This window comes from Drosophila obscura, unplaced genomic scaffold, assembly GCF_018151105.1.
Source record: "Drosophila obscura isolate BZ-5 IFL unplaced genomic scaffold, ASM1815110v1 contig_208, whole genome shotgun sequence".
Classification (NCBI taxonomy): domain Eukaryota; kingdom Metazoa; phylum Arthropoda; class Insecta; order Diptera; family Drosophilidae; genus Drosophila; species Drosophila obscura.
Genome location: NW_024542799.1, coordinates 2,959,629 through 2,973,206, shown reverse-complemented (window position 1 = coordinate 2,973,206; position 13,578 = coordinate 2,959,629). Strand labels below are relative to the sequence as shown.

The 13,578-nt window shown below is 45.7% G+C and overlaps 1 protein-coding gene across 3 annotated transcripts in view; it reads right to left on the bottom strand.

Moving 5' to 3' along the window:
- LOC111074763 (tyrosine-protein kinase Src64B) overlaps positions 1–13,578 on the bottom strand; it is a 33,483-nt gene that overhangs the window by 11,419 nt on the left and 8,486 nt on the right. For all 3 annotated transcript variants that reach the window (XM_041594100.1, XM_022367697.2, XM_022367696.2), the window contains one exon: positions 9,031–9,064. The gene's annotated coding sequence lies outside the window, so the exon portion shown is untranslated. Of the gene's footprint in view, positions 1–9,030; positions 9,065–13,578 lie in introns of those variants that run through there.

Genomic DNA, 13,578 nt, shown 5'->3' with positions numbered 1-13,578 from the left:
TGTGTGTGTGTGTGTGTGTGGGGTTAAAGGTTATCATTTTTATTTGAAGAGAACGCAAAAGATAAAGCCAAATGGTGGGGTCAGCGCTAAAGCGGGTAAAGCTACAGCCCAGAGACGTAATTAGCCCATTAAACAAACAATCCAACAACTCAAAGGAGTCTCGCGAAAAACGGAACAAGAAACATTAAAAGTAACCCAGAAATCTAATTACCGTGTGAGAGAAACAACAGCAGACGGCTAGAGAGTAATAGAGAGAAGAAGAGGGAGAAGGGTAGACATCAAATGAAGGCAAAAACACAAGGAAGCAGGAAGTAAGGAGAGTGCTACGTGGGGGGGAGAGAGTAGAGCACATTGCGTGCCAGAACCAGCCAGGAACAGCGCCTGAAACTGGAAAAGAAAACAGCAAAAGAATACCCGTAAAGCAACAAATTACAAGCCAACGCAAAAAGGGGGCGTAGAATGTGTTGAACGATGACGAAATCGAGCTCCATTGGGGGGTGGACAACGAGCAACGGACATGCCAGAGATGACGTTTCTGAACTGCCCCTTGGGAGACGGAAAAGGCAGCAAACACGAAAATAAATAATTAAACTTCCTAAAAAAAAGTCTCTTAGGAAATTCTTCAGGAAAATCTAAAACTATATCCACTGTGCTGGAAGGAATATCTCGCGATCGTCCGTTACTCTCGAAGCCAATGCTGCTCTCTCTGAGCGCACTTTACACTCAGCTGTGAAAGTGAAGTAGTACTGGCTGAACGGGGAATCTGCTGCATTGCTGAGTAAAGATTACACACATCTTACAAATTACATTACGAGTGGCTGTGATTTTTTGATGGAGCATCGATGTGCTTGTGATGTGATTATGCGCTACACTGAATACTCCCCCACCCCAGATAGAGCTCCACTGTGCGCAGTGAGCAGCATTAATCAACACTCACATGCTGCTGCTGCTGCTGCTGCTGCTGCTGCTGCAATGTTTAAGAAGTGCTTAAACGAAGACCACTTCAACTCCCACTCTCTTTGGCTCTCTATACCTCCCTCTCTGTGTTCTTCTGTGTTCTGGTAACCCAAGTGCACTGCAGTGTTCTGCCAGCGACAAACAGACAGACAGACAGATGCGGAGAGGAGGGGAGAGCAACTCCCTTCCCATGAATTTTGATGCTGAGAAACACTAAAGCGTGCAAGTAACAGAACCCTCAATTGCTCGTGTCCTTGCACCATCCACTTCCCACTCCACTCCACCCCCAGCCCACCCCCGGTTGGGACATGTAATAGTGCTGCATTTGTTGGGAGTACAAACAACCGTAATTTTCGTCAACAATGACTCTCTATAGCCATGAAGAAACTTAATTGCTGGCTAAGCAGGCAACACCAGAGTGGGAGCAGAGGGAGGGAGGCAGTGGAAACGAGGGAGCGACTAACTAAAGAAAGCGTGAATTATTAAAACAATATTTGTACGCGAATAGATGTCAGCGCAGCGACAACGCCTCTCTGCCCCTCCCCCTTAACAGGAGCAAAGGCAGAGGCAAGGAGGAAATTACAACGCTCCGCGAAAATGTCGGAGAAATGGCAATAGACGAGGGCGCCAGGACGACGGCCGACGCCATGAGGTGGCAACATTTACACGCTTTTGTGTTGGAGGAGACCGACGACGTCAGCAGTTGTTGGCCGGGCTAAAAGGCCGCCAGTGACCAGTTAAGTGGAACCAAAGGCAGTCAAGTCCCGACCATGGCGATGGCCATGACGTCGCGCAGCGATGAGAGGAGGAACACAGCACAATGGGGGCATTAACGGTTGTATTCTGACACACACGCAATGCCAGGGATATATGGATGGATGGCTGGATGGATGGATGGAGGGGGCGGAATGAAAAAACTCAACAAAGAGCTCATAAATTAGCGGCAGAAATGTTGGTGGAAATAATCTATAAGCTGAATGGATATCCTGTTCCGGTTGATCCTGTTGAATTCACACACACACACACCCAGTCCACTCCCTCATCCGCTCCTACGTCCTTCCCTCTTCCCTCTCTGCCCTCCTGAAGCGGATGAGCTCATTTGGAAGCTTCGTGTTGTGTTTGCTTTCCAAATTGGAACCTATTTATAGATGCAAATGGAATGCGGTTCCAGTAGTATATATTCCAGTATACTCGTATGCAACTGGAACTGTAGCTGGAGTGCAGCAATTACTCAAAACTCAACCGAATCGAAATCTTGTGACCACCGGCAGGCCATTTCTCTTGTGGTTCTCCCTCTCTCTCTCTCGGCCGCCCACCAATTGGGTCAAGCGCGGCCTACCGAACCAGAGTGGGGATTTCGACACTCGAGGTGTAGGAAGAGGAGGGAAGCGGAGGAAGGGAGGTAGGGTTGCACTCCAACACACACTGCCTGTCTGATAAGCCATTAAGACTCCACGCAGCAGCAGCAATACGCACAACAGAAGCAGCAGACTTCAGAAGCAAAGGCAGGGGACAGAGGCAGGGGACCAGAGGCAGTAACGTCGACGGCTTATCGGACAAAATAAAATTTAAACGCTGGAGAGTCATTAGGTGACCCCAAAACCCAAAAAAGTGAAATGTACAAATGAATATCGATAGGGCGGAGCAGCGTGTAAGTGGTGTAAATGGTAGGTAGTGGGAGATGTAAGGAGCAGGGGGGACCCGCTTATCACGGTTTGGCTCCGGGTCTGGGGGGGACTGGGGACTGTGACTGGGAATGGATTCCCATTGGAGTTGGAAACACAAAAAGAATCCGAAAAGACTCTCGTGATCTTTGCCTGGCTTTAATTTCTCTCTTGGGAGAGCACAAAAGAAAGGATTGCTGGAGCCTCGTTCTCATTCACCTGCAAAAATATGGTAGGCCTCACCTTAATCTTAGCTAAAGTTCTTTCAGTTTTTCCTTTATTATTGCTATACTTTTGATACCCTCAATTACTTCTACTCTCTCTCTCTCTCTCTCTCTTTCTACTTTTTTCCTTTTTGTTATCTGGTTCTTACATCTCTAGTTTTCCCCCTCTGTTACTTATCGTTCACAATATATCAACCAAGACATATTATCGGCAACAAAAAAGTAATGTAACTGAACCTCATTCTCCTCTCCCCTTCCACTGCCTCTCGCAGTGCTCACCATGTGGCCAGCATGCAAGAGTAAACGCGATCAACCCAGGGAGAACCCAGAGAAACGCACCGCACGCCACGCTCTTCTTGCTCCCCCTGCTTCTGTTTCAGTTTCTGCTTCTGCTTCCTCGTGTGAATTGCATTTGCATGCAAAAAACACATGACATGCTCCACATTTGCGTGACATTTGTACCAAGTCGGCTCACAAGGGGAGTACGTGGGGGGATAGCATAGCCGATGCCCCCCACCAAGTAAAAGTGTTACATGCAACAGCAACAACTGCAACAAAGGGTGCCCAAAACAGAACAGAGGCGTAGGCCAAAGAGAAACGAGAAATGAGGCTGCAAAGCCTTTTTGCCTTTTATATCGCCTTCCATTGCATTTTTTGGCGCAGTGGCCACATTGCAGAAGTGCAGTAGTGGGGGAGGGGAGGGGAGGAGGAACAGCAGCAGCAGTAGGAAATTGGGGCAAAAGTGCACCGACAACAACCGAGAGACCAGGGCATTATCAGGGGAGCAGGCAGAGGCCAAATGTCATTAAAGCCGCACTAATTGAAAGGGGGTGTCCAGAGGGGCATATCAGAGGAGCGAAAGGGAAGGGGAGGGAGGGGAGTGAAGAGAATTGATTATAATTTGAAATTGGCCTAAATATGCAATTAAACGGACATAAAAATTATACATATACAAATTCCCATGGAATTGAATTGCTCTTTCTCTGCCATTAAGAGAGGAAGAGAAGGGACGGGCGGGAAAACAACAACACAAGAGATGGGTGAGGGTGGGGGTGGAGGTGGGGGATAGCGAAAGCAGCAGCAACAATTTCTGATTTAAATAAATGGAATATACTTTCCACAGTTTGGCAAATTTTAACACATTTTCCAAACGGAAATTTCACCAACATCCGACTTTGAGTATTTAATTTCCTTACTCAGGGGATGCAGCCGGAACAGGCAGCAGGAGTAGCCACCACCACCACCACCCCCCATAGGAGACTGATGTCATTTCTGTGTACGTGCGGCGACAGTGGCAGACACAACAGAAGGAGGCACATCAGTGGAAGGAGTTGGAGAAGAGCACTGGAGACAGACAGCAGACACTTGGGGGGAGTCGGGACAGCAGGACTACTCCCAGTCAGGTAACGGTAACGGCAACGGCAACGGCAACGGCAACATAACAGAAATAGAGAAACATCGCCCACAAATGCTTGACAACGCGACAAAGTTCCACCCACCACCGCTCTTCCACCATGCACACAGGGACATATCACGGAGGGGGTACAGGTACAGCTATATCCTGCAACACTCCAACAGCAACAACCAACAACCCCCGCATTTGCATATGCGACAGAAATTATGAATGAAACGAGAGATAACACATGAAGAAGAGAAAGAGGAATAGCAAAACACAAGAAGAACAGGAAGAAAGCTGGCAAAAGATAAGGGGAGAAACAGAAAACAAGTGGGAGAGCTCTTCTAGACGAGAATTCGACTTTAATATACTCATCGAGAATATCAGAAATATCTCTAAAAATATCCTCAAAAATACCCTTCTATCCTAAGGAATACCCATTTTTATTTGCCATAATTTCCTCCATAGATATTACCCTCAATACTTTCTTCAGACTGTAATAATACAATTTTTCGTGGATCGGCGGATAGTGGAAATACTATTAAAAGTTCTCCCAATTCTCAGAGTTCCATTTTAGAAAAGTTTGTGCTCATTTAAGTAAGTATTCCCTGAAGATCTTAAGCGCACAGCAGTTGGTATGACTGTGTCCGCTCTTGAGAGCATTGACTGTACATCTCTCGCATTCTTTATGTATACGTCTAGCTTTGAAACTCTTTCTCTCATTAGCAACACTAGCCTGCTGCTTCTGCATCTTTTACTTCTTAGTTTTCTAGATGCGGGATATGTTGAGAAGGATGGGACGGAATGGGGGCCGCAACAAAGTTTGCCACAAAGTTATAATGCTCTCATTAGGCCCGAAGAATATGCAAGGACAGGGATTGAGAGCCCCGGTCTTAGGGGTGGACTGTGACTGTGTCTCTCTCTCTCTCTTTCTCTGCGTTCTCTTTGGCTTGGCAACTTGAAATGCAGCAGTGGCAGAGGCAGTGGCAACAAAAACAATGCAACTCAGTTTTAAAAGATTAAAAAATTGTATGATGAGGCACCAGAGGAACAGCAGGACTGTATGACAGGATGCAGTCTGGGGGCATGAAACTTTTTAGCACTTTTATTGCAGTTGCTGCTGTTGCCACAACTCTTCCTGCCTGCCTGCCACAACTCTTGCCCCATCACCAGAGGCTCGAGACGGGTACAAATTGTCAGGTTGTTGACGAGGCAGGCAGGCAGCCAGCTCTGTTGTGTTCTGTTTTGTCGGCTCTGATGATGTTGCAGTTGCATCTTTTCAGTCCCGAGTGCAGACATAAACAACAATTTAAGGGAAAACAATAAACAACGATTCCGTGCATCGGCATCAGCATCAGCAATCCGGGAATGAAACCGCTTGCCACCGCCTTCCATCTACCATCGTCTATGTTTAGCTTCTCAAATGATGTCTCTGCCCCTTCCACATCTCCCGTTGCTGCTGCTGCTGCACTTGAACGAAATTAAACTACTCATTTAAGTTGTGATTACCCGTTGCGTTGCCTCAAGTGGCAGCCAGCCAAAGTGTGCTTATCAACACCACAAGCGAGAGGGGCAGAGTGGGGTATCGGAGATGGGCCAGTGGCAGTGGCAGTGCCCAGGGGGAGTGCTGCCAGAGTGCAAGTTTAAACAAATATTTTATAGAGCATACATGATGGCTGTTGCAGCGGCAGCATCAGAGAAGCTGCTGCTGCTCCCCCTCCACCCCTGTGCCATGAATTCTAGTGTATGGGTGGGTGTGGCGTGTGGGATGTGGGGTGTGGCGTGTGGGATGTGGGGTGTGGCGTGTGGGATGTGGGGTGTGGCGTGTGGCAGGGGACGTCTGGGGCAGGCTTGACATAGTTTCAAGCGGGGCGCTTAACTCTGCAGTTATCTAAAACACAAACAGACGCACACAGAAGCTCAGGAGAGGACACACGGGTGCAGGTGAAGTTGATTTATGCAACAGCTTGCAACAGGGCAACCGATTTGTACCAAAAGAACACTGAAAGAAATTCAAACTTAAATTTAGGAAAGTTTTTAGCAGTAATCAGTTGCAACATTGAGAATCGCGGAACACTAAGTACACAGTTTCGACTTTTACGGGTATAAAAAGCTGCCTGCAAATCCGTTGCGAGGAATTAACTCCACTAAACCCACATTTTGAATCCCTAATTCTGTTAAATCCTCTCATATTGATGGATTTCTAACTAATTTCGATTAAAACTATCTTTCCATAGGTTTTTCTACCTCTCTTTTCCAAGAGTATCCAAAATATCCTCCAGTTTCCTCTCAGTGCCTCTCATGCCACACTTTTCCGAGGAGCATAATTTTATAAACTTAAGGCTTTTACACCTATTAAAATGAAAGAGTGTGCCACATGGCTATGGGTGTTTGTGTGTGTGTGTGTTTGTGCCACTCAAAAAACTAGCAGCGCAAAATTACATTTTATCCAACAACGAGGCCAACGAGGAAGATGCGATGCGATGCCGACCGGACCGATCATCTCTCTCGCTCTCTCTGTGCCGCTGCTGCAGCCGTTGCAATTTCATTAAATTTTCATCAACATTTCATGCTGCAGCTTGCAGCCGTTGCAACGCGTCGGTTGCACTTATGTGCAGCTATTTTATGCATGAAACCAAATAACGATGCTCCTCCTCAGGCCAGCAGCATTCTGGGGGCTTCCCCCTGGAGGGGAGCCAACATCAGCAGCAGTGGCAGTGGCTGTGGCAGCTCCATTACTTCATTAATGGCCAAAAGGCAAAAAAAAAAAGAAGGAGAAATTGGCTGCCGGCCACGCCCCACGGCCAGTACAGTGAAGCCCGTACTTAAAGGAACAACAACAACACAGCAAAAAATATAATCCCTATAATTTCATGGGAACAGGCGCTTAACCTTCTCGCCTTACCCGTCGCGCTCTTGGCCCTTGCCTCATGCCTCATGCCCCCATGCGTTGCGTTCGTTCCCGTGTAATTAGTCATGAAATCGGAGACGCCAGACGTGCCGAGGGTTTGGTCTAGGCGGCATTGAAGGGCTGCCTCTCCACTGGCCCCACTGAAACCCCTTCCACACCTTCATAACTTGTCGCGTGTGTCATCCACTCCCCACTCATACTCCCTCCTCCCCCTACGCCTACTCCGCCCAGCAGGGGGGACCAGGTGATTCGAACACGTTCCGACATAATACAACAAAAGAGTTGCGCGAGAGGAATGCATCGATGCAGCTCGCGCGTCTTGGCCTCTGGCAATGCATCACTGGCTTTGCTCCCCTCGAGGCGACAAGCACGAAGCCAGACCTGACAGCAGAGGTGGGGCGGCATTTGCTGCTGCGTGCGAAGGAGACGCAAAAAAAAAACCTTGGTAATTCAATTTATCCCAGAGAAATCCGTCAGCGGCCAAGAGGGAAAAAAACAACAAGAAATCTCTATTAAGTTGATTTCTGAAGATTGGGCAATAAAAGTGTGTGTGTTTTATATCATTATTTAAAGGAAAGGCTGTAGAATAAAACTGAATAGGTATTCGTTGGATGGGTAGAGTACCACTAGATGAAAAGATAAAAAAGTCACCAAAACTGATTCGAATTGAATGAATGATATTTGCTATGGAAAAAAGTCCCTGACCTTTATCAATTATTTCTTGAATAAAAATCTCAGAATATTGCGGGTAAAATTCGTTTAATTCAAACCAAAAACTAAATATATAAAAACTGAAGATCTAATCTGTTCATCTGTCGTTAATCCATCCAACGACTATAAATCTCTAATAGGCTTGGAGTCTCTTTTTAATGTTTCCTGTTCTGCGGTTTCCATTCTTCCATTAGCCGTAGATGTGGATGTGGATATTTTACAAACATTTAGCAACATGTCAAAAGTTGGCATGCAAAATGGTTAATACTTTGGACTCTCGCTAGTGCTTCAAGACCTCAGTAATAGGCCTACGGTTTTAATTTTCTGGCCCAAAAAGCACAACCAAAACTTTTGCGAGTATTAGAAACTAGACCTAACTCAACTCTCGAATAAGAGGGGGTTGTCCCCATGGCTGCCAAGAGGGGTTTGGGGCGGCGATTGGGCAAGTGCCGAAAAACTCGTTTTGGACTCCACTTCAAGAACTGGAGCAAACGGCTGCTGCTGCTGCTCGGCTCGAGTGGTGTCCGCTACTGCTGTTGCTGTCCCTCTCCTGGGGTCTCTCTCTTGCTCTCCTCGTTACCCCCCTCTCTCCTACCAGCATCGCATGTGCTGTGGGCAGGTTTTTTTGGAATTGAGCACAGATGTTGGACGAAAAAAAAGCAGCACATTTTCGCGTTTTATCTTTGAGTGCAAGCGACAGAAAGAGATGACTGTTGAGAGAGAGAGAGAGAGAGAGAGAGGTAAAAGATAGCTACTGAGAGAAGAAGGCAAGGAGCGCGGGAAAAGATTGCTGCTGAGAGCAGCAGGAGGTGGGGGAAAATGAGAAAAAGAAACAAGACAAAGAATGAAGAAATAGACTTTTTTGGCAGAGAAGAAGAAGAGACACAACGATGAATGCAAAGATAAAGGCTAACGGACACCAGCAGATGCCACCTTCTTTTTCCCCGCCGCCCCACAGGACCCACCACATTCCCCTTGGGGTCTTCTCTCCAAAAAGTGGAACAAGTTCAAAAACGCCTGCAGCGGACACACAGCCAGCCAGGACGGGCATATCACAAAAAGTTGGCAGTATCAAAGAGTACACCCAAAAAAAAAATAAAAAGGAAAACTGAAATTGGGAAATATTCCCATTTCCATTTGTGTTTTAGTGTGTTCTGTGCTACTCACCTTTGATTCGGTTAGAGCTGGTTATCGTCGCCACCTGCAACGAGATAAAGAGACAGAGAAAATTGTCAATTAGATGATTCAGATGAGAGAACTACTTGAAAATACAATCAGAGTGGATATGTTTAGTGGATATTGGGTATACAAAAAAAACAGTGGACTGCGGAGCTACCTCTTTAAGTTGAACTTCTGAATTCCATCATAAAACATATGTACAACTTATTGCGATTTCGACTGGCGATCTTTTCAGATCTTTCAACCTTCTTTCTTTAGATTTTCTAAGCTGTTTCCAACAGTTCAATCTATTGGTTAAACTATCAGAGACCCCACTTTATGGAAATGGTTATTTCTAGTACCCAGAAATGTTCCAAATTTATGGAAGTTCCCCTGTACGAGTATCTACACATTTAGATAAAATACTCTCGCATATGTACATTTATGAGTGTTAGTTGGCCTCTCCCCCTCCCACCACTCGTGTGATCACTGGGCACATTTTCACATCCGCATCAGAGGGGCTCCTCTGCTCTGCTCTGCCGCCACTTCTCTTGCGCTTATCAGCTGCTGCTGTCTGTGTCCCTGACTGATGGACGAACGGGCTGGGCTGCCTGACTAACTGACAGACGGGCAAACGGAGGGACGGACGGATATACCGCTTAAAGCGCAAACAAAGAGAGCAAATAGAAGCCAAAAGAGGAGCAATAAAATGTAGTAATAATAGCAACAACAGCAAAATCAAGGGGCAAATGAATGCTGAGCGATGACGCTGACGGCGACGCGGCGAAAATATTGATTTTTATGTGTGAATGTGTGAGTGTGTGTGTGTTTGTGTGAGCAGCAGCAACTTCATTTTTATATGTATACGCTACAACAACAACAAGAGAAATAGCAACATCAGCAGACGGAGCATAAAGCAAAACAAACCGCTCAAAGAGAGCCTCAAAGCGAGAGAGTGACAGAGGGGTAGAGGCAGTGGCAGAGGCATAGGCAGAGCAAGACGACCCAGACCCTGGAGCACTGTTGGTTTGTGGCTGTGGTGGTTCTCCCCAGACCACGCTTAAGATAAGTATTTCAAACACGTTGAAACAATTGCCAAGCAGAGCGACAAACGACAATAAAGAAGACGCGTTAAAACAAGACACGACATAGGACAAAGCAAAGCAAAACAGAGAAAAAGAATCAAGCAAATTATATGCAAAAGGCAAAGGCAGTAAAGCAGTTGGAGAGGGTGAGGCAGAGGGAGAAGCAGAGAGGAGCAATCACATTTACTGGCCGCGACCCCTACACGTTCTGCCCCTGGCGCTGGCCCTCTGCTGCTGCCAAGCTTCCTTTTGTCAGGCTCTCTCCCCTCTGCTTACAGCCTTTTCGTTTTTTTTTATTCACGTGACCTGCTTACAAAGTCAGAGGGAACGTCTCAGGATTTGTGTGTGTGTGTGAGTGTGAAGGAGAGGCAGAGCGAGGAGTGGAACCACATGACCCTAAGTCGTTAGAGCAGATGCATCACTTTCGGTTTCCGTCAGTCTGTCAGCTGGTCCGCTGTTCTCTCTCTCTCTCTCTCTTTCTCTCTCTCTCTCGTTCACTCTCGTTCAGTCTCTTCCCCCCACTCACATTTGAAGAGTGTACGCCCCACATAAAAATTTGAAGGGTCTCCCTGCTCTCCTCTTGTGTTTATTTTAGATCGAGTACTTTTAGATAGCAAAAGAGAGAGCAGGCGTCATATGGCATGAGGACAAATATTTGGCGACTGAATGTCGAGAATGTTTGATGGGAAAATATCATCGAGTGCAAACAGATTGAAAGAGAGATAGAAAGAGCAGTCGGTATAAAGTTTTTCAACTTTAATTTCCCAATTATGACTATTTCCCAATTATGACTCGAAGAAGCATGAAACCCATATGACTACGGATAAAACCAATAAATTCTAACCAAATAAATTAAATTAAAATGTATAAAAAGTAATTTCCCTGAGTTCTTTACCGTCACAAAAGGATCTGTGGGTCAGAAATATAGAATAGATAGTAACAAATATTTGTTCAGTTTTCCCTGTCATGTCAGTGCATATCATTTCCAGAGCAAACACTCCACCATACAACAAAACAACAAATCACAAATGAAACCAAACAAATCTCAAGTGCTGTCCAGATAAGAGACTCTGCCGCCTCCAGTCGGCGGGGTCTCAAGAGCCCAGTTACATGGCGGGCAATACAACAAAACGAAAAAAGCTACTAATAAAAAACAGTTTTTCTCGTAGTTACTCAGAAACTATTAAGCGCGCTTTTCCGTCGATCCTTGAGCTCCACCCAAGCCCCAAAACGAATCCGCCGACCCATAAATAACAACAAATGTGCAGCATGTTTAGCTATTTATGTGGCACAGTGGCAACCAGAGACAGAGGACGAGACAGACATGCAATGTGAACAGTTTTCTGGTTGTACAGCTGCCTTTTGCCTCCTGCTACTGCCGCTGCCACTGCAACGGCTGTCTGCCGGCTGCCACACACACAATCGACGCAAATGTGGGAAAATATTTGCTTGAAAATATTCGAAAATTATCTTTGCCACAAAATAAATTGCAATTTACGGAAACTATTTGAAGAAATGCCACAAAATTGAAGATAGATTCCATGGGGGAAAACAAGAGAGAAATCCAAATCCAAACGGGGCTTTTCCTGTTTGTTGATTCAACAATTATCTGTTTAGATGTTGCCCTCCAGGGAAAAATGGGTAAATGGTAGGTTGATTGCCACACCAAATCCCCCCGCCCCATTAGCCGGCTCTGCTCGTGACAAAACCATATATTGATTTGGAAAATCTATGTCAAATTGATTACAGAGCTGGCTCCATCACGTAGCCCCCCTAAACGAACGAATGAATGAATGAATGAACGGCCAACAAATTGGAACAACAATAATCAGCAAAGTGCAATGCGCCCCAGGAAGAGGGGAGGCACATTCTGGGGAGGGAGCTTCAGCATTTTGTCTTCAATTCGATTTAGTTTCGGCTTCTGCTGTGTGTCTGCCTCAAGTGGAATCCCCCACTACCCAATAGACACGACACTCCACAGATACAATTCCAACAACTGCAATGCACTCGAGACAAAAGCATGCAACGCAATGCAGCAAATGGAAAAGGAGACACAGACACAGACAGAGACACAGTAGTGCACTTCTAGCAGCAGAATGAGACTGAGATTTTCGCTATCGGAGCAATCACAGCGTGACATTTACTCACAAGAGAGCTGGACAATTCAATTGAAGCAGGCTACTGCAAAAATACAGCGCAAAAAAAACAACTCTTTTTGCGACAAATTACACAGCATACAAAGCTATCTCGAGGGCGGGGACACCAAATGGTGGCAGTAAGATAGATTGTGGCTAAAGAAGATGTACGTTTAAGATTGAAGTCCACCCCCTTCCCGCTCGCCAAAAGGAGATGTTTTTGTCTCCAGCAATAGAAGAATTATAGCAACGAAACCTATAATCTACCACAAATTCCCATGAAAAATACGCTCATTTTTGCTGTCATACTTTATGTGGAAGCGCCTCTCCTTTTTTGTCTGTGGTGTTCCCCTCTATCTTTTTGTGTGGCCCTCATGGGGAGTTGGCTCCCTTTCCCTGAAATTCTTTCGCCCCCACAAAGCGCATTCGTATAACTCAAGACCCCGTCCAGAGACCTATAAACGATGCGCATTGCATGCCTGAGTTTCTGAGGTTCTCTGGGGGTGATGATATACAACCAATTTATCACGTATTTGTCACGAGGAATTCACGTGTTGGAAATGGAACTGAGAATAAATCGAGAAACTTTATAAATGGGTGGGAAAGGAATGAAGGTTTTTGTCACGATAATCATTTTGCTATAAATAAACGTCAGAAAGTTTCTGTAAAAAGATTATATTAAATGATTTTTGTATGGGAGTTTCATTAGCAAATAAATTTCTGTCGTTCTACTGCCCTCTCTGTTGGTTATTCCATTCCGCTCCACACATTCATCACCCTTAGAACTTTAAATTCCTAGCAGTTCTCACTAATTATAAATGTTAGTGCCTCCAAGGGGGCATCTCTAACTTTTGCTGCCAACAAAGTGGCCTTCTAATGTCTTAACAGATGCGAAAGAAGATGCCTGAGAAGATGCAGCCCCACAGAAGAAGTTGCAGAAGATGAAGAGCACATCTTGGCGGTGGACTGAGAGCATTTAAGGGTTGGAAGAGGAGTTACACACACACACACATTTCTGGTTTAACTTTTTAATTTCATTTGAAGGTTTGTCTATGACTTCCCCCAGAAAATGTGAAGTTTGTCAAGTTATTCAAGCATTGGGGGAATTACACAGGGAAAATCTAGAGCCAGGCTGTAAAAGGGTTGCTGCTGCTGCTGCAGAGGAAATTCCTTTACGTCGGATTCAACTCCATTTGTAGCTACCTTCTTTCCCCCCCTTTCTGCTTCTGGGGTAAATCCTTCCCATGACAGTTATTGCGGCTCCGGGGTTTGCTTGCTCCACTTTCGTGTTTATATTTATCTGGTTTCCTCCTAGAGTCCTCTTGGAAGCGCTCTTC